This window comes from Ochotona princeps, chromosome X (assembly GCF_030435755.1).
Source record: "Ochotona princeps isolate mOchPri1 chromosome X, mOchPri1.hap1, whole genome shotgun sequence".
Lineage (NCBI taxonomy): Eukaryota > Metazoa > Chordata > Mammalia > Lagomorpha > Ochotonidae > Ochotona > Ochotona princeps.
Genome location: NC_080865.1, coordinates 5,334,278 through 5,361,014, shown reverse-complemented (window position 1 = coordinate 5,361,014; position 26,737 = coordinate 5,334,278). Strand labels below are relative to the sequence as shown.

The following is a 26,737-nucleotide window of genomic DNA, read 5'->3' as shown; positions in this document are numbered from 1 at the left end:
TCTACGTGCTATTAGCCAGTTGTCCCAACAGCATCTATTGAAAAGACCTTCCTTTTTCCCCCGGTTTTCTGTTTTCTTGTCAAAGATTAGGTGGTTGTGCATATATGGGTTCCCTTCTGGATTTTCTGTTTTACTCCATTGATCTACCTCCTTGTTTCTGTACCAGTACCAGGCTGTTTTGATCATCACTGCCCTATAATATGTCTGAAGATATGGGATTGTGATCCCTCCTGCTGGGTTCTTATTCTTCAGGATATTTCTTTTTTTTTTTTAAAGATTTATGTATTTTATTACAGTCAGATATGCACAGAGGAAGACAGACAGAGAGGAAGATCTTCCATCTGATGTTTCACTCCCCAAGTGAGCCGCAACGGGCCGGTGCTGCGCCGATCCGAAGCCAGGAACCTGGAACCTCTTCCGGGTCTCCCACAGGGGTGCAGGGTCCCAATGCATTGGGCCATCCTTGACTGCTTTCCCAGGCCACAAGCAGGGAGCTGGATGGGAAGTGGAACTGCCGGGATTAGAACCGGTGCCCATATGGGATCCCGGGGCTTTCAAGGCGAGGACTTTAGCTGCTAGGCCACGCCGCTGGGCCCAGGGTATTTCTTTCTATTTGTATTTTTTTTGTGTTTCCAGATGAACCTTTGCATCATTTTTTCCAGCTCTGTGAACTATGTTCTTGGTATTTGAATTGGAATCGCGTTGAATGTATATATTGCTTTTGGTAATATGGCCATTTTCATGATGTTTACTCTACCCATCCAGGAACAAGGTATTTTTCTCCATTTTTTGAAGTCTTTTTCTATTTCGTATTTTAATGTTTTGTAGTTTTCCTTGTAGTGGTCTTCCGCATCCTCTGTTAGGTTTATTCCTAGGTATTTCATTTGGAATGTAGTTGTTTTTAAGATATGCATTCTGTGTACAGTTTGTATTTGGTCTGGTTGGTTTATAATTCTGCTTAAATTCTCTACTTAATTGCAGTGTTTTCTAGATATTTTATCCATTATTGAAAGTAGGGTATTGAAGTCTTAACTATTATTGTAGAATTGTCCAGTTAACCCTTTAATTCTTTAATTTTACTGTATGTGATTGAAATTTTATTGGTTTTGCAATTCTTTGTCTTACGGAATTTTAACTGACAAAATAAAACTGTATGTGTCTATAGCACGCAAAATGGTGATCTGATATATACAATCATTGTGAAATGATTACCATACTCAGTTAATTAGAAGGTCAACCATCTCACATAGTTATCCCCTTCAAATGCCTACAACAGCCAAGGTTGGATCCAGGCCAAAACTTGTACTCAGAAACTTAATCTGAGTCTCGACAGGAGTGGAAAACCAGCAAATTCTTGAACCATCACTGTTTCCTCCCATGGTGCACACTAGAAAGATGGCAAAAGCGTTACTGGAGCTGACGCTTACCCCTGGCATTGAGACCTGGAATATGGCTGTTGCACAGTAAGTCTTAATCATTGTATCAAATGCCTTTCTGCCCCTCACATACTCATATGTTTTCATGTTGCTGGTTAAAATCTTCTCATTTCTGCTTAAGGAACTCTGTTTACCATTTCTTGTAAGTCAGGCCCAGTGGTTATGAGCTCTCAGATTTGTCTCTCCATTTCTGAGTGGTCTCAGTTGGAAGCTTCCTTTTCATTCAGTGTTTTGAGATAAGGATCCCACTTTTTCCTATCAGATTTCTCCTGATAAGTCTACTTACAGTCTATGGAGATTCTCTTGTATGAGATTAATTTCTTTTTCATTGTTGATTTCAAAATTATTTCTTTGTTCTTTTTTTTTTTAAAGATTTATTTATTTTATTACAAAGTCAGATATACAGAGAGGAGGAGAGACAGAGAGGAAGATCTTCCATCCGATGATTCACTCCCCAAGTGAGCCGCAACGGGCCGGTGTGCGCCGATCCGATGCCGGGAACCAGGAACCTCTTCCGGGTCTCCCACGCGGGTGCAGGGTCCCAAGGCTTTGGGCCGTCCTCGACTGCTTTCCCAGGCCACAAGCAGGGAGCTGGATGGGAAGTGGAGCTGCCGGAATTAGAACCGGTGCCCATATGGGATCCCGGGACTTTAGCTGCTAGGCCACGCCGCCGGACCCTCTTTGTTCCTTTTTAAAATAGTGTAATTATGGTGTCTTTTTTTGGGGGGGTTAAATCTTTTTGGGGACATAAAGATTTCCCTGGATATCTACATATCTCTCCCAGTGTGGAAAAATTTCAATGATTGTTATTTAAAAATAAGTCTTCTGGCCCTTTCTATCTCTGTTTTCTCCCTCTGAAAATCTCGTGAGTATTTTTCCTTTGTGGTCCTACAGTTTCCAGAGTTTCCCCACTATTTTTTATTTCCTTTTTTCCTTAGATCGGATAATTTCAGATCAGCTGTTTTCAAGTTTATAGACCTTTAATTTCTCTGGATTAAATCTAATATTGACACCTTTCATTTTATTTCATTCATTATGTTCAAAGTTGTGGCTTTGTTTTCTTCTTTTTTTGACTCTCCATATCTGTTGAGCTTCTGGGTTTGTTCATGGATTTTTATAAAATTTTGTTGTATTGTCCATCTGTTGTTCCTTTGTAGTTAGTTCACTGAAACTCCTTGTGATAATTAGGTTGAGGTCTTTGGAAATGTGTAGACCCTCATTTCTTTTGGGGTCAGTTGTTGGAAAATTAGTATCTCTTGGTAGTGTCACTTACCCTTGATTTTTTTGTTTGTATAACTTTGATTTGATATTTGCACATTTGATGGAATAATCACTTCTTTTGGACTTCGCAGAGTGACATTACTCAGGAAAGACCCCCCATGTGGTTGGGTATTAGGACACCGGCTGGGTGGGGTGTCCTAATTCTGGTTCCAGAGAAGGATCAGCATTGTGGTCTTTGTGCAGCTCCATCAGCTGAGGTCAGCATCAGTAATGATTTCAGGGATCTTCAACAACAACCAAGGCTGTGTCTTTCTCAAGTAGTGGTGAGGAGGGCTTCTGGTTGTTTTCATTCATGGTTGATATCATAGCCATAAGTATCCTTTTTGTGGTGTTAGATCTGGCTTATGAGTGCCCTCGAGGAGTTAATGGGCCCATGTCTGTTTCATGGCTCCTATGGAGCAACCAAGGGGCAAAGTATCATGCTGGGCGTTTGTGGCATAGCATGGGCTCCAAGGTTTGGAGTCCTATTTAGTTTGCACCAGCAGTGCCTCTGTCACTTGAGATGTGACAGCACATGAAGCAGTCTATGCAGCTTGGCTTAAGCCAAGAGGGTACTCAGAACAGCTGTAGAGTCAGGGTCAGGACTCTGATTATGTGGGGAGCAGCTGCAAAGCTGGGGTTTGAATTGCATGTGCATCTTAGAAGCTTTGGCCCTAAATAAACAGGATTGTGGGGGAGGAAAGTTCAGCCCTGGTGTAAGAGCAGCCAAACTGCAGCTCTTTCTGAGTGTGTGGCTGCAGCAGTTTCTCCTCTTCCAGGGCTTACAGGATGGTGGTGGCTGTTGATTGGCTCAGTGCAAAGTTCTTTTGCAGAGAAGGCCAGTAGAGTTGGCCCTAGTCAGTGCTGCCAGAAGTCCCCTCTTCTCATGGGAGCTGTTGAGGTCAACAGCAGCAAAGATTGCTTGGGCCTTTGCACAGCAGGCTGCTAGGGCTACAATGGTACCTGCCGCAGGGTTCATCCACTTAGCCCCTGTCTTTGCTGTCCCTCCTAGTTGTCTGCAGATATCTCAACTAAGTGCTTCCTTCTGTGTGGGTTTCTCCATGTTATTACTCTGCTGTGTTGCTATAGTCTTACTTGGATTCTTGAGCCCTTCCATGGCTGTTTTCTTTTTCTTTTGTTTTTTAGTTTTAAAAAATTTTTTATTTAAAATTTTGAATTTTATGGTACAATTCTGTTGAGTCTGGGATTCCCTCTTCCAGTTTCCACCCCCCAACTGATTTTCCCTGTATTGTCACAACAGTACATTCTTTCATAAGGAGTTACAATTCCAACAGTCTGCTATTTATATGTGCCCGGACATTGCTGGTACAGACAATGTCAGACAGTCCATCATCCCATTGTCTAGATATGTCCAACACTTTCATTTGGAGTCCGTCTTTTCTTTGGAAGTAGGGATGATGCATGTTGCGTTGTGTCTTCACATCTGGATATGGTAGTCACCATTACTCCAGCACTATACATTCCAATTTGCATGATGGCTTCCTTATATTAGAGAGAACATATGGTATTTGTGTTTTTAGAATTGATTTATTTCACTGAGCATAATGGTCTGTATTTGGGACCATCTGGTTGCAAATGGTATAATTTCATTCTTTTTAATCGCTGAATAATATTCATGGAGTAGATGTACCACAGTTTCTTTAACCACTCCTCTTTGGATGGGCATCTGGATTGTTTCCATGTCATTTTTTTTTTAAGATTTATTTATTTTTATTACGAAGTCAGATATACAGAGAGGAGGAGAGACAGAGAGGAAGATCTTCCATCCGATGATTCACTCCCCAAGTGAGCTGCAACGGGCCAGTGCACGCCGATCTGATGCCGGGAACCTGGAACCTCTTCCGGGTCTCCCACACAGGTAGAGGATTCCAAAGCATTGGGCCGTCCTCGACTGCTTTCCCAGGCCACAAGCAGGGAGCTGGATGGGAAGAGGAGCTGCCGGGATTAGAACCGGCGCCCATATGGGATCCCGGCATGTTCAAGGCAAGGACTTTAGCCGCTAGGCCACGCTGCTGGGCCCTCCATGTTGTTGCTATTGTAGATTGTGCTGTTGTAAATATAGGATTACATATCCCCTTCTCAATTGCAGTTTTTGTTTCCTCTGGGTATATTCTTAGGGGCAGGATGGCTGGGTCATATGGTAGGTTTATTTGGAGTTCTCCAAGCACTCTCCAAACTGATTTCCACAGTGGTTGTACTAGCCTGCACTCTCACCAGCAGTGAAGGAGGGTGCCTTTCTCCCCACATCTACGCCTGCAGGTGTTGTTATTTGAGTTCTGAATGTAGGACAATCTCTGGAGTTAGGTGGTACCTCAATGTGGTTTTCATTTGTATCTCCCTGACGGCTAGGCATCTTTTCATATGTCTGTTAACCATTTGAATCTGTTCTTTTGAAAAATGTTTGTTGGGCCCGGCGGCGTGGCCTAGCAGCTAAAGTCCTCGGCTTGAAAGCCCCGGGATCCCATATGGGCGCCGGTTCTAATCCCGGCAGCTCTACTTCCCATCCAGCTCCCTGCTTGTGGCCTGGGAAAGCAGTTGAGGACGGCCCAAAGCTTTGGGACCCTGCACCTGTGTGGGAGACCCGGAAGAGTTTCCTGGTTCCCGGCATCAGATCGGCGTGCACCGGCCCATTGCAGCTCACTTGGGGAGTGAAACATCGGATGGAAGATCTTCTTCTCTGTCTCTCCTCCTCTCTGTATATCCGGCTTTCCAATAATAATAAAATCTTTAAAAAAAAAAAAAAAGAAAAATGTTTGTTCATTTCCTTTGCCCATTTTTTTTTCAGTTTTTTTTTTTTTTTTTTTTTTTGTGCTGTCCCTGGGTTTCTGAAGCTTGTTATAAATTCTGGATATTAGTCCCCTATCACTTGTGTAGTGTGCAAAATTTTTTTCTCATTCTGTTGGTTGCTTCTTCACTTTGTTAAATCGTTTCCTTTGCTGTACAGAAGCTTTTTAGTTTGATGTAGCCCCATTTGCTTATTTTGTCCTTGACTGCCTGTGCTTTTGACGTCTTTCCTAAGAAGACTTCCCATTCCTATTTCTTGGAGAGTATTTCCTATGTTTTCCTTTAATAGTTTGATGGTTTCTGAGTGTAGATTTAGGTCTTTGAACTCTTTAGAGCTGATTTTTGTATAATGTGACAGGTGTGGGTCTTGCTTCTTAATTCTGTAGACTGCCAACCAGTTGTCCCAACAGCATTTGTTGAATAGACCAGGCTTTTTGCCAGGATAGATGCCTCCAGTGCTTCCTTCTGCGTGGGTTTTCTCCATGTTGTCACTCCACTGTGTTGCTATTCCTGCTTGGATTCTTGAGCCCTCCCGTGGCTGTTTTCACTGATGAACAGGTGTCTAATTGCCTTCTTTGTGAGACAGGACGTCTGTTTTCTCTGACGCCACCATGTTGCTGATGTCACTGTTAATTTTCTCCTCATCACCAGTCAGCTTGTACCTTTGAACCTGGCGAGAATTTCTTGTAGAGAGCATAAGATAGAATCTTGTTTTTCAAACATCTATTTCTGCCATCCTCTGCCTTTTAATTGAAAAGTCCATTGACATTTAAAGTAATGGCTGGCAGCAAAAAACTTCTGCCATTTTTCTGTTTATTTTATTTTGCTTGATTTTGTTTTTATTTTTATTATTATTTAAAAATTTGTATTATTTTATTATTTTATGATACAGTTTCATAGGCTCTGGGATTTCCCTGACTCTCTCTCCAAATCCCCTTCCCCTCAGCTGATTTCCCTTCAGAAACAGTCATAAGTCCATCATTCTGCTATTTAAATGTATTCTGACATTATTATTATTTGAAGATTTATTTGAAAGAGTCTCTTTCTCTCTCTCTCTCTCTCACAGACACACACACACACAGATCCTGAATCTGCTCTTTCACTTCCCAAAGGGTCACAGTGCTTTGGACTGGACCAGGCTGAAGCCAGGACCTTCATCTGCATCTCCCCTGTGGGTGGTGGGAGCCCAAACACTCGGACCACTTTCTAGTGCTTTCTCAGGCTTATTAGGAGGCAGCTGAATCAGAAGTAGAACAGCCAGGACACAAACTATTGTGCATATGGGATGCCAATGTAGCAGCAAGCAGTGGCTTAACCTGATGCACCACAGTGCCAGCCCCACAATTAATTAATTAATTAATTAAAATTTTATTTTATTTATATTGGAAAGTCAGTCATATAGGGAGGAGAGACAGAGAGGAAGATCTTCCGTCCGCTGGTTCACTCCCCATGCAGCTGCAATGGCCAGTGCTGAGCTGAGCCTAAGACAAGAGCCAGCTGCTTCTTCCAGGTGTCCCACGTGGGTGCAGGGTCCCAAGGCTTTGGGCTGTCCTCGACTGCTTTCCCGGGCCACAAGCAGGGAGCTGGATGGGAAGCGGAGCACCCAGGTTTAGAACCGCCACCCATATGGGATCCCGGCGGTTGCAAGGTGAGCATTTAGCCACTAGGCTACCGCATTGGGCCTTAAAAGTTTCTTTTCTTTTCTTTTTTTTTTTTTTTTTAAGATTTATTTGTTTATTACAAAGTGAGACACACAGAGAGGAGGAGAGACAGAGAGGAAGATCTTCCAACCGATGATTCACTCCCCAAGTGAGCTGCAACGGCCGGTGCGTGCTGATCCGAAGCTGGGAACCTGGAACCTCTTCCGGGTCTCCCACGCGGGTGCAGGGTCCCAAGGCATTGGGCCGTCCTCGACTGCTTTCCCAGGCCACAAGCAGGGAGCTGGATGGGAAGTGGAGCAGCTGGAACGGGATTAGAACTGGCGCCCATATGGGATCCTGGCGTGTTCAAGGCGACGACTTTAGCTGCTAGGCCACGCTGCCGGGCCCAAAATTTTATTTTCTATGACTTTGTTTTGTAGGTATAGGAATTCCTCTACCTCCCTCCCCATTTTTCCTTTCTGCCATTTCCCCCTATATTATTATACAATAAGAATTATATAATAATTGCAAGTTTAACATTTTCTGTTTAAGTGTATATGGCATTGTAGGTATAGACAAAGGTAGAACATCTAGTACCATGTTGTTGAGCTATAGTTAACAGTTTCACTGGAGTCCTCCTTTTATTCAGGAGTAGAGATGCATGCTAGAACGCATCTTCACTTCTTGGCATGCTAGTTTCCATGATACAGTTCATGTATGAGAATATATGTAAATACATGTTACCATGCTTTGTGTTTTGAACAGTGAGAAGAATGTAAGTTACATAGTGGGAGCCTTGGAGCTCTGTTGTCTGACTTCTGGATTTAAATTCAGTTTCTGTTACCATCTGTGTGACTGTGACAGTTCTTTGACCTTTCTGTGCCTCATTCTCTTGTTTCTCAAAGTGAAGATGAATAGTCCCAACCTAAATAAGCTATTTGGGGAATTAAATGCTAAATGCCTGGAGCATGGGTCTAATGCATGTTATAAATCATCATCTGAACTGCTCTGGCCTGGGACCATCCCGGTTAGTACACGCCTTCTGGCTCTAAGTGTGTGGGTGGCGACAGGGAGCCCAAGCCCAGGAGACTCTTAGAAACATGATCGGATATGGGCACCATCTTCCCTCTTTTCCACTCCCTCCACAACCAAGTCCTTTGCAAGACATTTCAATCAGAGTAACCACATAGTCTCCCTAAAGAAAACCCAATTCTAATGTTTTACATTGACCTGGAACTCAAGTTCAACTCCTTTTAAAAAAACTTGTAAATAAAGACTATTTTCAAATTATTTATGTATTTTTATTGGAAAGGCAGTTACAGAGAGGATAAAGAGAGAAACGTCTTCTGTCTGTTGGTTCATTCCTCAATAGCCACATTGGCCGGAACTGAACCATTCTCAAGCCAGGATCCAGGAGCTTCTTCGGGGCTCCCACACAGGAGCAGGGTCCCAAGGCTTTGGGCCGTCCTCTACTGCTTTCCCAGGCCGCAAGCAGGGAGCTGGAGAGGAAGTAGAGCAGCCTGGTCATGAACCGGTGGCCACATGGGATGCCAGTGCGTCTAGACAGAAGATTAACTAGAGGAGCCATCACGCTGGCCCCCAGCAAAGGCTAATTTTGACCTCTGTCACAAATACAGATGAAGCTCTGACTCTTTGTCCAATCAAATCCTGAGTGTTTCCTCAGTCAGAGGTCTGCTGCTCGCTGCACATCTGCCAGGTCTGGATTTTGTTCTAACAAGCCCACATTTGGCCACATCCAGCTCCCTGCACCTTCACTTCATCTTTATTTAGCCTTGACTACTTCAGCAGCAGTCTTGGATAATGGTGCTAATCTCAGAAGTGCTTCCTGTGAGATGCTGGGATTCTTGCCTTGATCTCTAAGATCTTGTAGGAAACCACAGTGTTGGGATGAATGGACTCTATCATGGATCATCAGAAAGGCTCCTTGCATATCTCCTGTCACGCCCTGTATCCTCTCAGCGTGCTGTTTCCCCATTATCTGCAGAGTCTGCCCGGTCCGTTATCATCTCCCCAAATCTTTCCGTTATCAACTTATGCTGTACTTCCCTTTGGCAGGCCATATTTATGGCTCATTCCACACCCATGTCTTGTGGAATTCCATTCAACTTTCTATTTCTTTAAGATATTTCTTTATTTATTTGAAAGGCAGAGTGACAGAGAGGGGAAGGAATGGGAGTAGGCAGGGAGAGGCTGGAGAGAATCTTCATGTACTTGTTTATGTCCCAGTGACTGGTGTGGCTAGAGCTGGGCCAGGCCACAGTTAAGAGTCAGCAGCTCCATCCAGGTCTCTCCTGTTGGTAGCAGGGGCCCAGGACTTGGGACATTTTGATTGCTTGCTTAGGCTATCAGTGAAGAGGTGGATCAAAAGTGGAACAGCAAGGGGTCCGGTGCAATGGCCTAGTGGCTAAATCCTTGCCTTGCAACCTTTGGGATCCCATATAGGCCTGGGTTGGTGTTTGTGACCTGGCTGCTCCATTTTCCATCCAGCTCTCTGCTTGTAGCTTAGGAAAGTGGTAGAGGATGGCCCAAAGCCTTGGGATCCTCCAACCCATGTCTGAGACCCAGAAGAAGCTCCTGGCTCCTGGTTTCAGATAGGCTCAGTTCTGGCCTATCTGGGGAATGATCAAGCTGATGGAAAATCTGTCTCCCCTTCTCTCAGTAAGTCTGCCTTTCTGATACATACATAAAAGGAAGTGGAACAACCAGGACACAAACCTCATCCTGGGCCCTGCAGCATGGCCTAGCAGCTAAAGTCCTCATCTTGAACGCACCGGGATCCCATATGGGCGCTGGTTCTAATCCTGGCAGCTCCACTTCCCACCCAGCTCCCTGCTTGTGGCCTGGGAAAGCAGTCGAGGACGGCCCAAAGCCTTGGCACCCTGCACCTGTGTGGGAGACCCAGAAGAGCTCCTGGCTCCTGGGTTCGGATTGGCGCAGCACCAGCCGTTGCAGCTCACCTGGGGAGTGAATCATCGGATGGAAGATCTTCCTCTCTGTCTCTCCTCCTCTCTGTATATCTGACTTTGTAATAAAAATAAAATAAATCTTAGAAAAACCCACCTTATCCTGTGTGGGATACCAGCATCAAATGTGGTGGCTTGACCTGCCATGCCATCACACCAGCCGCTCAATTTTTTGTTTTTTTTTGTATCCTTTCCGGTAAGCAGAGGCCTTAACACTGGAATTCTGGCTGAGTGAGGCTTGAAACTACATTTGTGAACAAATACTCTCTATCAAATCATGCAAGGTGGGATTTTGCTTTGGATAACTTGAATAACCTTTCTGAGTTAGACAGTTAAAATTTCGGATAGATGGTAACTTCGCAAGGCATGTCGACTGAGGTAAAACCCAAATCCTGTATGAGGTGGTGAATCTAGTAGGGAGATACAACAAATAAATGGTAATCTCACCAAAATGCATCTAAAGAACAAAGAAAATATAAAGAATGCAAGTGATTGAGTAAATGTGATACAAAGTTAAAAACAGATGAGCCAGAATGAAAAATACATGAAAATTCTGTTATTCTTGCAACTATATGTAAATCTGAACTAATAAACTTTCCCCAAAGATTTCATAACCACAAGCTATCGCTCATATAGATCTGTGTTTGGAACTCATGTTTTTTTTTTGTGTGTGTGTGTGTACAAAATTACCAACCCCAGCCAACACAGTGGCTCAGCAGGCTAATCTTCTGCTTGCTGGTACTGATGTCTCATATGGGCTCCAGTTCTAGTCCTGGCTACTCCACTTCTGATTCATTTCCCTGCTTATGGCCTGGAAAAGCAGTGGAGGATGGCTCAGGTGCTTGGGCCCCTGAACTTATATTGGAGAACTCGAAGAAGCTGCTGGATCCTGACTTTGGATCGGTTCAGCTCTGGCTGTTGTAGTCGTTTTGGGAGTGAACCAGCAGATGTGAGACCTTCTCTCCATCTCCCTCTGCAAAATCTGCATTTTATATAAACATACATAAGTATTCTGAAAATTATCAAGGAGAACATTTTATTTTAAATGATTTTGGATTGGTAGTAGACCTACCTAACCAACAAAACAAAACAAAAGAAAAAAACAAAAAAAAAAGCCAAAAACAAAAACAAATTCAGCTTTGCTTAAAGCCCCAAAGAAAGCCCATGGTTTAATTCCCCGAGAAATGAACATTTTCCAGTAAACAATTATTTAAAGTGTAAGGAAATGAGACGCCATGACTAAGAAGAGAGTAGTAATTCAGAAGATTGGGGCTGGTATACCAGGCTAATACTCTGCCTATGGCGGCAGTATCCCACATGGGCATCTGTTTGTGTTCTGGCTGCTCTACTTCCAAACCAGCTCCCTGCAGTGGAGTATGGCCTAAGGCCTTGACACCTGTACACATGTTGGAGACCCAGAGGAAGCTCCTGGAGCCCAGGTTTGGACCAACTCAGCTGTGGCCATTGTGGCCATTTGGGGAGCAAACCAGGAGGTGGAAGAGCTCTGTGTCTCTCTGTGTATTCTTTTTATTTTTATTTTTTATTTTTTTTAAAGATTTATTCATTTTATTACAGCCAGATATACATAGAGGAGGAGAGACAGAGAGGAAGAGCTTCCATCCAATGATTCACTCCCCAAGTGAGCCCAACGGCCAGTGCTGCACCGATCCTAAGCCAGGAACCTGGAACCTCTTCCAGGTCTCCCACGCGGGTGCAGTGTCCCAATGCAGCTGTCCTCGACTGCTTTCCCAGGCCACAAGCAGGGAGCAGGATGGAAAGTGGAGCTCTCTGTGTATTCTTTGAAGTAAAATAAATAAATCTTTGAAAACTCAGAAGACAGGTAATTATTAGGCATAAAATATATACCCTTGTTGAAATGGTCAAACGCACAATATAGGAACATTTAAAGAAACAAAAAGATTGAAAATAAGAGTATAGAAGGCAATAGCAAATGATGAAGAAGATCTGAAAAAAGCCGACTGAATACAAAAAATAGTGATTGAAAATAAAAACTCAATGCATAAGATGTAGATTAAACCTTGCTGAATAGTAAATTAGTAATGTATGAGAAAAATATTTTAAAAAATACATGATTGGGTATTGGCTTAGTGACTAAGATGTCACTTGGAATGCTGCATTGCCTCTCACAAAGGCTGGGCGTGAGGACTGGTTCCTCTCCCAGTTCCAGCCTCCTGCTGATTCCGACCTGGCAGGCCAGCAGTGATGGCTAAGCTGTTCGGTCCTTACTTTCCATGTGGAAGATCTGAACTCCGGTTCTGGCTCTCCAGGCTTTGACATGTTCCAGTCCTGGCTGTTGCCTGCATTTGGGGAGTGAGGCAGTAGATGGGAACTCCCCATCTGTATGTCTGGCTCTATCTACCTCTCAAATGTTTAAAAATCCATGATGTGGGTCAGAGAAGCAAATAGGAACTATGAGAGATGTCGAGAGGTACGAATAAGGGCCAGCGCTGTGGTGCAGTAGGTTAAACTGTGATTTGTGATGCTAGCAATCCTATATGTGAATGCAGATTCAAGTCCCAAGTCCCAGCTGTTCCACTTCTGATGCAGCAACTCTTGTAATGTATCTGTGAAAGGTGGCCTAAGTGCTTGGGTCCTTGCCACCCATGTGGGAGAGCTGGTTAGAGTTCCAGGCTCCTGGTTTTGGCCTTGCCCAGCTCTGTCCATTGTGGCTTTTGTGGGAATGAACCAGCAGATGGAAAACTCTCTCTCTCCTTACTCTGCCTTTCAAATAATTTTTTTAAAAGGCTGAATTGGAAGTTCAGAAGAAGATGACAGACAAGTTACACTTATAATCTGGTTTCTGTTAGGTCCTATAAGGTCGATTTTCTGCATATAGTGAGGATACGTTCTTGACAACATTATAAAAACTGCCAGATGCTGCTGTTCTTCGACAGTCAGAATGGAGGAGTGGCAACAGGTTGAGTCCCAATTTTTTTTTTTATGGCATTTAGCTTGAGGTAAAATTCCCAATGCCCTCACTGTGTGGGGTACCTAAACTGTGAGAACCTAGGGTTATTAGCTGAAACAACTAGCAGAGAGCCTTCAGAAAAGCAGCAATTGGAAAATGAAACTGGAAATCCATGAAAGGGGAAGGCTAAGGAGGGAGAATCCACAGTACTCTGCTAAAGTGCTGCCCAAAGTTCTCTGTGTGATTGCTGAACCATGGATGTGAGAGGCAGTCAAAGAAGCCTAAAGTTACTATCACTGAACTGAAATTTCACAGAAAAGAAAGTTTCTTTTATTGTACTTTAATTTTTTAAATTATTGTTTTGTGACACAGTTCCAAGCCCATCTCCGAATACTGCCCCCCGCTGTTGATTTCCTCCTTGGTATTACAATGGGTGGTCCTTCATCAACAGACGTAAGTCCATCATTTCACTGTTCCTGATGTTGTAGGCATGGACCATGTCAGAGAGTTCAGCATCCTACTGGAAGACAGAGTTTCTAACTGGAGTTTATCCAGGTTAACCATGTGTTCAAATGAACAAAGATCAAAACTCTTGAGAAAACTTAGCAAAAAAATCAATCTCTGCAATATACCCTTCACTAAATGAAGGCCCTTGGAGGCTTGTGAATAATACAGAAGTGCCTGCGGGTCTTGCATGATGGCGCAACACACTGAGTCACTGCCTGCAACACTGGCATCCCACATGGGGCAACATTGTGAGTCCCGGCTGCTCTGCTTCCAATCCAGTGCCCTGCTAATGTGCCTGGGAAGGCAGCAGGACTGCCCTAGTAACTGAGGCCCTGTCACCCATATGGGAAGGGAGAATGGAGTTCTCGGCTCCTGGCTTTGATCTGGCCCAATCCCACCCATTGCTGCTCTTTGGGGACTCAACAATCAGATGGAAGATCTCAATCTATTTCTGCCACATCTTTCTGTAACTCTGCTTTTCAAACAAGTAAACTAGATCCTTAAAAAGGCTAATATATGTGTAATTGGAGTGTCAGAAGGAGAGGTGAGAACTAGTGGAGCAAAAAAAGGAGCAGACATTGACACTGATTGGGATGCCTGTATCCCATATTAGAATGTTTGGGTTGGAGTCCTGGCTTCCTGCTAATGTAGACTCCAGAAGGCAGCAGGGGGCAGATCAAGTGCTTGGGTCCTTGCCACCCATGTAGGAGACCCAGACTGAATTCTAGGCTCCTGATTTTAGCATGACCTAGTCCTGGCTATTGTGGGCTTTAGGCAATGAGTCAGTGGATGGAAGATCTCTATTTCTCTGATTTTGGAATAAAATGAGAATAAGTAATTTTTAAAATTCAAAATATCCACGAATTTAAAATTCAAATTCTGAATGACCAAGAATTTCTCAAATGCGTTGAAAGACAAACATTTATAGATTTAACAAGCTTAGTGAATTCCAAACCGTTAACAACTAAGAGAGCAGGCCTTAGCACATCATAGTTAGCCTAGTGAAATTCAAAAGTAAGGAGAAAATTCTGAAAGCAATCAGAAAAATGATACATTAAGTAAAGGATAAAGATGGTTTGAATGACTGCTAGCTTCTCATTGGAGATGATGGCTATGAAAGATAACACAATTATCTTTAATAATGGGGAAAATACTTGCCAACTCAGATTTAAAAAAAAAAGTTTTATTTATTTGAAAGGCAGAGTGACAGAGAGAGGGAGAGACAGGATAAGAAAGAGATTTTTCACTCCCTGGTTCACTCCCCAAGTGTATGCAACAGGTACGGCTGGGCCAAGCTGAAGTCAGAAGCCAGGAACTCCATGCAGCACTCCCATATGGGGGCAGGGATCCAAGCAATTGTATCATCAGCCTTTTCAGATACATTAACGGGGAGCCAGATGGGAAGCAGAAAAGCTGGGACTTGAACCTGTGCACCCGTATGAGATGCTAGTGTTGGAGGTGGTGCTTATCCTGCTGAGTCACACACCGGCCCCTTGACTCCATTTTTTAAAAAATGATTTCTTTATTTCACTTGAGTTAGAGAAAGAATGTGAGAAATACAGGAAGAAATAGCTTCTTTCTGCTAGTTCACTCCCCAAATGACTGCAATGGCCAGAGGTGAGCTGATCCAAAGCCAGGAGCTTCCTCCATGTCTTCCACATAGCTACAGGGGCCCAAGGACTTGAGCCATCTTCTGCTGCTGTCCCAAGCTACAAGCAGAGTGTTGGATGGGATGTGAAGCAGCTGGAAATCAAACTGGTGTCCATATGGGATGCTGGTGCTGCAGGCAGTGGAGTAGCTTGCCATGCCACAGCATCAGACCCTTGAATCAATTTTTTTTTAATCAATAAACATATACTTAGGACAAATTCAGATAAAATGAAGAGAATTCATAGTAAGCATTATTTGCTACCTGCAGTTGCCTTAAAACAAAAATAGATGAAATCAGGTGTGCACTTACATTTCATTTAGTATCAGCCATAGCTCAAATACTCAGCGGTCCCATGTGATGACACAGCTCTAGAGAATCTCTCAAATACTCACATGAGGAGCCATCTACAAAAAGGTACATGTAGCATCACTTTGAACATCAAAAAACCAGTAGCAGTTTGGTTCATCAGCAGGAAAATGCATAAGTTGTAGTTCATTAAAATAATGAAACACATGGGACAGTGAAATGAATAATTTATTGTTATGTGAATTTGTTGTTACATGCATGAATCTCAGAAACAAAGCTAAGGGGAAAAGCAAATCATAGAATACATAAAAATGTTTTACATAAAATTCAAAAGTATATAGAACTAAATATGTAGTGATACAAACGACTGTAAAGTTAAGTAAAGGCAATAGATTACAGATTTTAGGATAGTGGCCATCTTTGTGCAGAGAGAATGCTATGTGTTTTGGGAAAGGATTCTATGGTACTATAATGTTGAGTAAAGGGCAGCAATATGTTAATCATATATCACTTTGAAATTTAATATAGACATTTTATTGAGACAAAATTCAGAAAACATAATACTAGTCATTTAAAAATATTCAGTAGCATTTAGTGTATTTGCAGTATTGTACAGCCACCATTTCTACGTGGTTCCAAACATTTAAAAATTTTTTTTTCTGAAAAGCGGAGTGGCTGGGAGAGGAAAGGAGAAAGCTCCCATTCACTGGTTCACTCCAAAATACTTGTGACAGTTGAAGCTGAGCCAGGGCTAAAGCTAGGAGCCAGGAATAAAACACAGATACTTCTATGTGGAACATGGGCATCTTAAATATTAGACTAAATGCTCCCCTTTTAAAGATTTATCCCTCTCTGTTGAAAGGCAAATTTACAGAGAGAAAGAGAGATGGAGAGACAGAGAGAAAGATCTTACGTGTGCTGGTTCACTCCCTAAGTGCCGCAGTAGTCAGAGGTGAGTTGATCTGAAGCCAGGAGCCTCTCCCGGGGGTCCCATGCAGGTGCAGGGTCCCAAGGCTTTGGGCCGTCCTCGACTGCTTTCCCAGGCCACAAGCAGGGAGCTGGATGGGCAGTGTAGTAGCCAAGACACGAACTTGCTCCCATATGGATCCTGGTGCATGCGAGATGAGGATTTAGCCACTAAGGTATCGCGCAGGACCCTAAATGCCACTTTCCCCAAATGCTTTTGTTACCTCAAACGGAAACCCTTTCCCCACGCTTTCCATTCTCCATTTCTCTTCAATCCTGACAACTGCCAATGGCTGTATTTATTCTGAATAATCTATATATGAAATCAATAAAAATGTGCCTTTTGGGGATGGGGTTTTTTCACTGATCTTGGGTTTGATGTTCATCCATGTCGTAGCATGTATCAGTTTTTGCTCTTTTTACTGGCTGAGTTATGTTGTATTTCTCTCTCTACATATATGTATATGCATATACATATCTCACAATCTTTTATACTTTCATTGTTGATGGATATTTATGCTGGTTCTGCTTTTTGGCTCTTGCAAATAGCATTGCTATGCTCATGCATGTACACGAATTTGAATACCAGTTTTCATTTCTCTTGGTTAAACACCTAGAAGTGCAGCATTTGGTGACTCCATTTTATGTTCTAGAGGAATTGTCAAAGCTGTTTTTCATACTAGCATATATGTATCTTACCTTCCAATTAAAAAGTTAAAAACCTAATAAAAGACTAGACATGTTAATGGAGTCAATGACTAAAATTTCCCCTTAGCATTTCACTAGTTATTTTCACTGCTGCTTTGCACCAAGCCTGTGCATTTCCTGTAAGCAGAAATTTGCTTGGTTTTTAGTAGCAGAAAATCATTTACCTTGGAAAGCAGATGAAAGGAGCTTTCCCAGAAACCATTATTTCTGAATCCCAGGAAACCAACAGCTTTTCTGAAACCTGGGAAATATAACTGTAAAAACACAGTTTCCAGTAAACATTTGTTTTCTGCTAGGCACTCTGTTAGCTGGTTCATGGAGTTCATTACTTTGAATCTTCAGCGCTCTCTTGTGATTCTGATGTTATGGTTTGTGGGGTCTAGCGTGAGGTGAGACACACTGAGGAGCTTATTCAATGCCAGGGCAGGAGGTGGGGGAAAAGGGGTTCAATGTGCTCTAGGTGCAATAAGAAGGGCTGGCAAGGGCGGTGCCCACGTGTGGGCACCAGAAACAATTTCAGAAAGTTAGCCCCCAAACTGATGGTTTTAAAATTTTCGTTTAGCATTTATTCGGCAGGATTATGGAGAAACTGATTTTTCTTTAATACATTTCATACATTTCTAGACTTTGAAAATAAAGAATGTAGTATATGAACTCAACATAATATTTTAGCTTATTTGGAGATGCCTTGTATTTCAACAGTTTTTCCATTGCTTGTGATTGGAATGCATTAGTCACTCATACTCAGTAAGGGGAGAAGTAACTGTTCGTGGAGAAAGACAAGAAGTCTTGTTCAAATACATTTGGTGCTGGGCATTTGGTCTGGCAGTTAAGATGCCTTCCTCCCACATCAGAGTGCCTGGGTTTGACTCCTGGCTCCAGCTCCTGATTCCAACTTCCTGCTAATATGTACCCTGGGCAGCAGCGGTGATGACTTTAGTTGTAGGGTTCCTGCTATCTATGTGGGGGATCTTGATTGAGCTCCCAAGCTCATGGCTTTATTCCCACCCTCTAAACACCCACTTTGGCCTCTGGGAAGTGAAGCAGTGCATGGGAGCACACTTTCTGTATCTCTCTCTGCCTTTCAAAAATTGTAGAAATATAAATATGTTTGATAAGTCTTTAGGCAAAATTATTTGTACTTTTGAATAGCCATTGGTCTTCATTTTTTTCTTTAGTAGTCCCTAAACCTAGTAAACTTTTTTTTTCTTAAGATTTATTTATTTTTATTGGAAAGGCAGCTCTACAGAGAGAAGAAGATACAAAGAGAAAGGTCTTCGGTCCGCTGGCTCACTCCCCAAGTGGTTACAATGGCTGGAGCTGAGCTGATCCGTAACCAGGAGTCAGGAACTTCCTCCGGGTCTCCCACGCAGGTGCAGGGTCCCAAGGCCTTGGCCCGTCCTCTACTGCTTTCCCAGGTCACAAGCAGGGAGCTGGATGGGAAGTGGAGCTGCCGGGACATGAGCCAGTGTCCATATGGGATCCTGCTGCGTGCAAGGCAAGGACTTTAGCCACTACACTATCATGCCAGGCTCTAAAAACTTCTTAAACAGGAAAATTAAATGAATTCAATTTTGATAATAAGCTAGAAGACTTATTGTAGATAGCCTTGCAGTGTGCATTTCGAGATTCCCAAGTAAATGCCTGAATCCATAGATAATACGGAATTCTTTGTATACTTTGTTTTCCCTTATGTGCCCTGCAGCATTGCTCTGCAGAGCCAGAGTTCACCTGCCCTTCCATGTTTTATGCCCTGCTGCCTTCTCTGTATTACTACTCTTGTGCGTTGAGGCCATTGTTGAGTAAAATAAAAGTTACTTGAAGACAAACACTAATATCCCAACAGTTAATTTGAGAATCAGGACTACAAAGTGACTAGTTAGGTGGGTAGCATATACAGGTTAGATACGCTAAGCATAGCCTGGGAAGGATGGAGTGAAACAATGTAGGATTTCACTATGTTACTCAGAATGGTGCATGGCTTGTAACTTAGAAGTTGTTTATTTCTTAGGGCCCAGCACGGTGGCCTAGCAGCTGAAGTCCTCGCATTGAACGCACTGGGATCCCATATGGGCACTGGTTCTAATCCCGGCAGCCCTGCTTCCCTTCCCGCTCCCTGCTTGTGGCCTGGGAAAGCAGTCGAGGATGACCCAGGGCCTTGGGTTCCTGCAACTGTGTTTGAGAGACCTGGAGGAGGTTCCTGGCTCCTGGCTTCGGATTGGCACAGCACCGGCTGTTGTGGCCCCTTAGGGAGTGAATCATTGGATGGAGGATCTTCCTCTCTTCCTCTCTGTATATCTGACTTTGCAATAAAAATAAATACATCTTTTAAAAAGAAGTTGTTTATTTCTTAAATTTTTCATTTAGCATTTTTGGATTATGGTTGAACATGGGTAACTGAAACCACAGAAAGTGAAACTGTGGTTAAGGAGGGGGAACTGTGGTTCAGTTTCAGGGTAAAGTTGCCTCTGGATTTACTTCCTTCTGTCCAGGTCCTTTGGATGGTGTTAGCCTCAGGAAGGTACTTATAAGCACAACTGAAATAAATATTTCATAGATAGTACTGGCTTGCAACGGAACTTATTACTATTATATGTATTCTATTATAGGTGTAGTTAACTTTAGAAGGGAAGTTGGAATTCTTTAATTTAAAAAATTAAATGGGAACATGTTATTTATTTATTTAGAAAGACAGGGGGCAGCACAAGCTCCTACTTTTTTCGGTTTTACTTGCAAATGCTGCAGTGCCATAGGGCTGGGCTACACGGAAGCTGGGAGCTAGAGACTCAATCTAGGTCTCCCATGTGAGTGACATGAGTACCCAGGTATTTGAGCCATTGCCATTGCCTCCCAGTGTCCACACTAGCAGGATGCTGAATTCAGATTCAGGAACAAGAAATTAAACCCAGGTTAAATAGGATGCAGTGTCTTAAGCAGCATCTTTGCTGCTAGGTTAAATACCAGGCACCGAGAGAAATTTTTGTGCTATCAGTTAGTTATAAGTTTATTTTGGAAATTTGACTCTAAGTCAAATATTTAATCCCTTGATATTTTAATTTTCCTTTGTATAGTGTCATCCCAAGCAGCTGGCTAAGTCATCAACAGTTAGCATAGTTTGTTATCTGTTTGGAAAAGGGAAAGGTTAATTCTTTTTTTTTTTTAATTTTTTTTTTAATTACAAAGATATACTGAGAGGAGGAGAGAGAGAGGGGAAGTGGAGCTGCCGGGATTAGAACCAGCAGCCATATGGGATCAAGGTGAGGACCTTAGCCACTAGGCCACGCTGCCGAGCCCCGGAAAGGTTAATTCTTAATCAAGAGGGAAGCTTGTCTTCAGATCTCGATTCAATTTCCTAGAACTTGGTGGAAGAAACAACTTCTGGCTCTGTGTCGGGATTCCATCTTTTGCTTCTGTGGGTACTTTATTTCACCAATGATCCCTTTCTGTTCAGATGTTTCAATCTCTCTCTCTCTCTGCAATCTTTCGTTAGTACTGGCCAGTGTTTCAGATTCTCCCTTTTGAGCGAATAAGAAAGAAAAAGAAAAAAGAAAAAGAAAAAAAAAGGAAGAAAGGAAGAAGGGAAGGAAAGAAAAAAAGAAAAAAACCAAACCCTTGCCTACTTCTCCATGTCCCTGTTCTTTTTTACAGAACAGTTTCCTCAACCTGGTGTGATTTGTCCTTCTCTTCCTACCTCATGACTCATAATTGATTCTACTAACATCATCCAACTACTCATTACTGGCTAAGTACAATGGTTTTTCGCTGTGTCTCTTCTTGATTACTCATCACATTAATCTCTGTTGAGATAAACTTACTTACCTCTTCAGGGACCTGATGTCAGCATACAGTAATATTCCAAGGTTCTTGGAGTTAGGGCTTCAGCAAATAAACTTTGGAGGAACCGAATTTAGCTCAGAACATCAAATAGGATAATGATATGGGGATAGGGTTAGGTAAGAGACAGGTTTAGGGATATGGATGTTACCCGGTACCAATCTTGATCTGAAACAGTTTTAGAGAATGAAGCAGATTACAATAAACCAGGCACTGGTATAGAAAGCCTGAATTTTTTGGATGCTATTGGTTGGGAGGAACAGAAGTCCCCAACACAGCTGAGCCCGACAATGAAGGGATCATTTATAAAACAAGAAGTGAGAGGCAGCACAGCTTCAGGGCTGGTTGCTTTAGAGGCTTAGCGATGCCCTTTAAGGCCCAAGTTCTCTCCGCTTGCTTATCTGGATGATGCCTTCTTCCTTTTTCTTTTTTTTTAAATTGTATAAATTTCCATTTTTTATAGTTTTTACATGTTTGATTAGGGTGTGAAGGGTCAAGGGCTAGAGGAAAGTGGGTGAGAGCATTGTTTTGACATTCTCTGTTTTCCTTCCTGTATCTGGGGGAAGGGGTGAGACAAGGGAATAAGCCACTCCCAGCCTCCCAACCATCACAGGTCCCCTGTGTGGGGCATGCTCCGAGGGTACTGCTCAAGTGGTTTCAATAGATCAACAGTTCTTTATTGCTGCCAATCTTGCCACTCCAGTCACAATGAAATCTCTCCAGGATCCACTGGCTGACATAGTCCGCCTCAGAGCCTCCTTTTGTTCAGGTATTCACTGCCAACGCTTGGCTGGGGTAGTTGATCGATTTGTCTGTCCTCCATCCTCTTAGGGTACCAGTTGTCCTCTGCAGGCTCCAGTGCACTGCCCTATCTTCCATGTGCATCTGGATATGCTTTCGCTGCTCCATTGAAGCCACTGAAGAGGCCTCGCTCTGACACATGCATTCCATGGTCAGACTAAGAACCTGCAATTTCCTCCATGGTTTGAGTTCTGAGTCCAGTGGTTCAGTTGAGGGGATTCCCAAAGAAACTTCATCTGAGGTGATCCCAGACTGGTACAGTCCGCCCCAAGAAATCAGCCTATCAGTTGCAATTGCTGGGTCAGTTGTCTCCAGCCCTGTCTTCTACGAAAACTAATGGATGTTACAGTCCAGCCCGATTCTGCCCACCATACACTTGGCCCCTATGCAAACCAGTGGGAATTGTAGCCTAGTCGGAGTGACCTACAATAACCCCTACCAGGTCCACCTCCTGCTCTGGTTCCCGTGCTTGCCAGTATGTACAGCAAATTAGTCCTGTCTGACCCACATCCCATTCAACTCTCCTACATGTCAATGGACATTGAAATCTAGTTCAATCTAACCAGCCCCACTATCCAGCCCACACATGTGCTGGCGGGTGCCACTCTCTGTCTAGCCAGCCTGTCCATGTCCTAGTTCTGGTTCTTATGCTCACCAGCGGAGTGGCAACCCAAGAGTGCCCACTGTTTCCCTAATGGACTCACTCCTATTTCTGCATCTCACACCCTCCAAGTGGTACTGCAGTTGAGCTTGACGAAGTTTCCCCCCATGTCAGTACCTGCTACCTGATGCTGCGGCAAAGCCCAAACAACCCACACCCATTCTGGCTTATGCATGTAACAGTAGGTACAGTCCATCCAGTGTACATGCAGGCCAACAGGTGGTGTAGCTCTGCCGAGTCTGGTCTGGCCCCAATCCCAACTCTCACACTTACCAGTGGGAATAGTGGTCCAGCAGGGGAGCTCCCTGCAGCCAACCTTACCTGGTTCACCTACTCTCCCCTGGGTCTCACATGTGCTGGTTGGGCGCTGCGGCCCAGTCTGGCGTGGCCTGCCTCACCTCAGCATTTGCCAGTAGGTGTTGTAGCATGGCCTGGCCCGGCCCACCCTCAGTTCTAGCTCACGCTAGTGGGGACTGTAGCCTAGCCAGCCCTGCCAGCCCCCAGTGGATTAGTTCAACTGTGGTTATTTAGGCCATTTGGGGAGTGAATCAGTGGATGGATGACTTCTCTGTCTCGTTCTGTAAAATCTGCTTTTCAAATAAAAATAGATCTTTTTTAAAAAAGAGAAAAAGTTGTAGAAAAAAATCATCTCTGAGTGTCCATCCAAATCTCAGTTTTGATCACAGGCATACCAATTATAGGCTCTGCCTTGAAATAAAATGACAGGAGCTATGTAAGAAATTCTTACGTTGTGGTGTTATTCCTTTCTCAGCAGTTTTTCGAAAGGATGCACATTTATATATGGATACTTCAAGTGACTGAAAGAATTTCAACATGAAACATACAAGGAGATTTTGTACTCCAGCTTACTTTCAGAAAGCTTACCTGTAGTTGAAATGGAAAGTCTTGCTGGCAGGTGCTTGCTGTGTGGAGGACTCACGTGACCATGTGTCACTCACAGGTCCAGGGATTTCAGACGTGCTGAAGGCCGTATACTATCCAGCGTTCTCAAGGCTGATACCGAAGCCAGCGCTTTTCTCTACTGCTTGCTTTGTTCAAGGCTTGTTCTCAATGCTGAAGATGAAAGTGGTGAGTAAAAGAAATAGGCAGCTTCCATCTTGTTGAGTTTACATTGCAGTGGGGGTAAGGGGCACTACATAAACAAATGTGTGTGCAATAAAAGGCCAAGCAATTTGGAGCACTATGGAGAAAAAATAAAGCAGGATAAGAGGATGGAAGAGAATATGTGTGCTATTTTCAATTGGAGATTTGTAAGAGTTGAGTGATAAGTCACTAAACTTTCATTCACATCTACCTGTCACCAAGTCTGTCCATTTCAACTGTCTGAAGTGTTTGACAATTGCTCCCCTTTATCCATTCTCATATTGATTCTTGTGTTAGCCATGTTCTTTTTCTGGAGCTTGGTTTTTCATTCCATCCTCCATCCTAGCTGTTAGGGAATCTGACACCTGGATAGGACAGAGTTTCTCCCCTGCTTAGAATTTCTTCTGAAGTTGAAGATTTATTTCTTCTATTTCTGCCCAGAGAGGCTATTGGAATATTGTTTTAAAATTTTGCATCCTTTTGGGCAGTGTTAGCATCTTAACAATATGAAGTTTTCCTGTTAGCTTGAGAGGTCTTTTTCATTTCTTTCAGTATTTTTAAGAAAGATTTATTTATTTTTGGGCCCGGCGGCATGGCCTAGCAGCTAAAGTCCTCGGCTTGAACGCGCCGGAATCCCATATGGGCGCTTGTTCTAATCCCAGTAGCTCCATTTCCCATCCAGCTCCCTGCTTGTGGCCTGGGAAAGCAGTCGAGGACGACCCAAAGCCTTGGGACCCTGCACCCGCGTGGGAGACCCGGAAGAGGTTCCAGGTTCCCGGCTTCGGATTGGCGCAGCACCGGCCCGTGGCGTCTCACTGGGGGAGTGAATCAGCAGATGGAGGATCTTCCTCTCTGTCTCTCCTCCTCTCTGTATATCTGACTTTAAAAAAAAAAAAAAAGGTTTATTTATTTTTATTTTTATGGTGGATTTACAGGGAAAGGAGGAGATACAGAGAAAGATCTTCTGTCTGCTGCTTTACTCATGAATTGCCTGAAATGGCCAGAGCAGAGCTGATTTGAAGCTAGGAGCCAGGAGCTTCTTCTGGGTGCAGGGTTCCAAAGCTTTGGGCCATCCTCTACTGCCTTCCCAGGACACAACCATGGGGATGGATGGGAAGTAGAGCATCCAGGTCATAAACTAGTGCCCACATGGAATGCTAGTGCCACAGGCAGAGGCTTAGCCTGTTATGTCACGGTGCTGGCCCCTTTCAGTAATGCAAGGCTTCAAATCTTTGGTTAAGTTTCTTCCTACTTCTAGCTGTTATTATAATGAAATTGTTCCCCTAATTTCCATTTTAGATGGTCCATTGTAGGATTATAGAAACAGAACAGACTTTTCTTATGTATGTGTTTCTTATGTACTTTTATTCTGTAACTTGGTTGAATTTGGTCCATGCTCGCAATGAAGGAATCATGACTGGATATGAACTGTACTACTGCAACAGTATGGAGGAATCCAATATGGGGGAGGGCATGGGAGAGGTTGGGGGAATCCCAGAGCCTATGAAACTATGTCATAAAATGAAATTAAATATATTTATTTTTATTGGAAAGTCAAATATATAAGAAAGAAGGAAAGAAAGAGAGAAAAGAAAGATCTTCCATCTGCTGGTTCACTCCCCAGTTGGACACAATGGCTGGAACTGAGCTAATCTGATCTGAAGTCAGGAGCCAGGAGCTTCTTCCAGGTCTCACGCGGGTGTAGGGTCCCAAGGCTTTTTTGGGCCATCCTTGACTGTCTTCCCAGGCCACAAACAGGGAGCTGGATGGAAAGTGGAGCAAGCACGATATGAACTGGTGCCCATATGAGATCTTGTTGCATGCAAGGTGAGGACTTTAGCCACTAGGCTATCACGCCTAGAGCAACTTGGTTGAATTTGTTCACTTCGGTGGCTTTTCGGTAGTTTCTTTGAGATTTTCTGTACAACAAAGCTCCACAGCCTGGTGGCCCTCAACAGCAGAAGTAAGTTTTGTCAAATTCTGGAGGCCAGAAGTTTGACATCAAGATGTCAGCAGGCTGAATTTCTTCTGCGTGGTGCATGGTCATCTTCTCCCTGTTTGTCTGTGTGTTTTCTTCTATGGATTATCAGTGCTGTAATCTCTGATGATAAGGATACCAATCATACTGGATTAGGGCCCGCTCTAGTGACCTCATTTGATATTATTTACCTCTCTAACAAGCCAAATAAAGATGTGATCTAAAGTACTAGGGAATTGCAGATGGATTACTGGGAGGACACAAGTGAGCTCTAAGGGTTTCTGATTTGGATGCTTTGTGTTTCTTATCCGATTGCTCTGAGTAGGACTTCAGTTCAGTGTTGAGGAGTAGTGGTGAAGGCGTTTTGGCTTATTCCTTAGCTTAGGGAGAGAGTTTTCATTTTTTCACTGTTGAGTGATGTTTGCTTTGGATTTTTAAGAAATGCCTGCTATCATTTTGAGGAAGTCTCCTGCTGTCCTAGAATGCTGTTTTGTTGTTGTTGTTGTTGTTTGTTTTTGTTTTAATGAAAGGATTTTGAATTTTGTGGATGATCTTTCATAATTCAAATGAGATGATCATGAGGGTTTTTGTGTTTTGTGTTATTATTAACTTTTAAAGGTTTTTTTTTTTATTTGAAAGTTGAAGTTACAGAGAGAAAGCAAGAGAGAGAGAGAGAGAGAGAGCGAGCTCTTCCATCCACTGGCCCATTCCTCAGACTACAACACCCAGAGGTGGGGCAGGCTGAAACCAGGAGAAAAGCTTCTTTCAAGGCTCCCATGTAAGTGCAGGGGCCCAAGGACTTGGGTTATTCTCTACTACTTGCCTGAGTACCTTAGTGGGGAGCTGGATAGGAAGTGGAGCAGCTGGGACATGAAGCAATGCCTATGTGGGATAGTGGCATTGCTTTAACATGTTATGCCACAATGGCGGCTCCAATAAAGTTTATTTTAAAGAATGATGTAGGAGTTGCTCCTCTTTGTTTTTGGAGGATTTTGAGAAGGACTGGTGTGGATTTTACCTTCAATATTTTTATGTTTTTGTAGGATTCAAGCATTAAATCCACTGTTCCTGAGCTTTTCTTTGTTTGAATTGCTTGTTCACTGCTTTGATCTCATGGAACTGATCTGGTAAGGATTCCTATTTTTTTGAGTCACTTTTTAAATTTGT

The 26,737-nt window shown here is 43.2% G+C and overlaps 1 long non-coding RNA gene across 1 annotated transcript in view; it reads left to right on the top strand.

Annotated features, from left to right (window-relative positions):
• Positions 1-1,406: 1,406 nt before the first annotated feature.
• LOC131478600 (uncharacterized) overlaps positions 1,407-26,737 on the top strand; it is a 37,121-nt gene continuing 11,790 nt past the window's right edge. The window contains exon 1 of the long non-coding RNA XR_009244571.1: positions 1,407-1,463. This is a non-coding gene — a long non-coding RNA (uncharacterized LOC131478600). The remainder of the gene's footprint in view (positions 1,464-26,737) is intronic.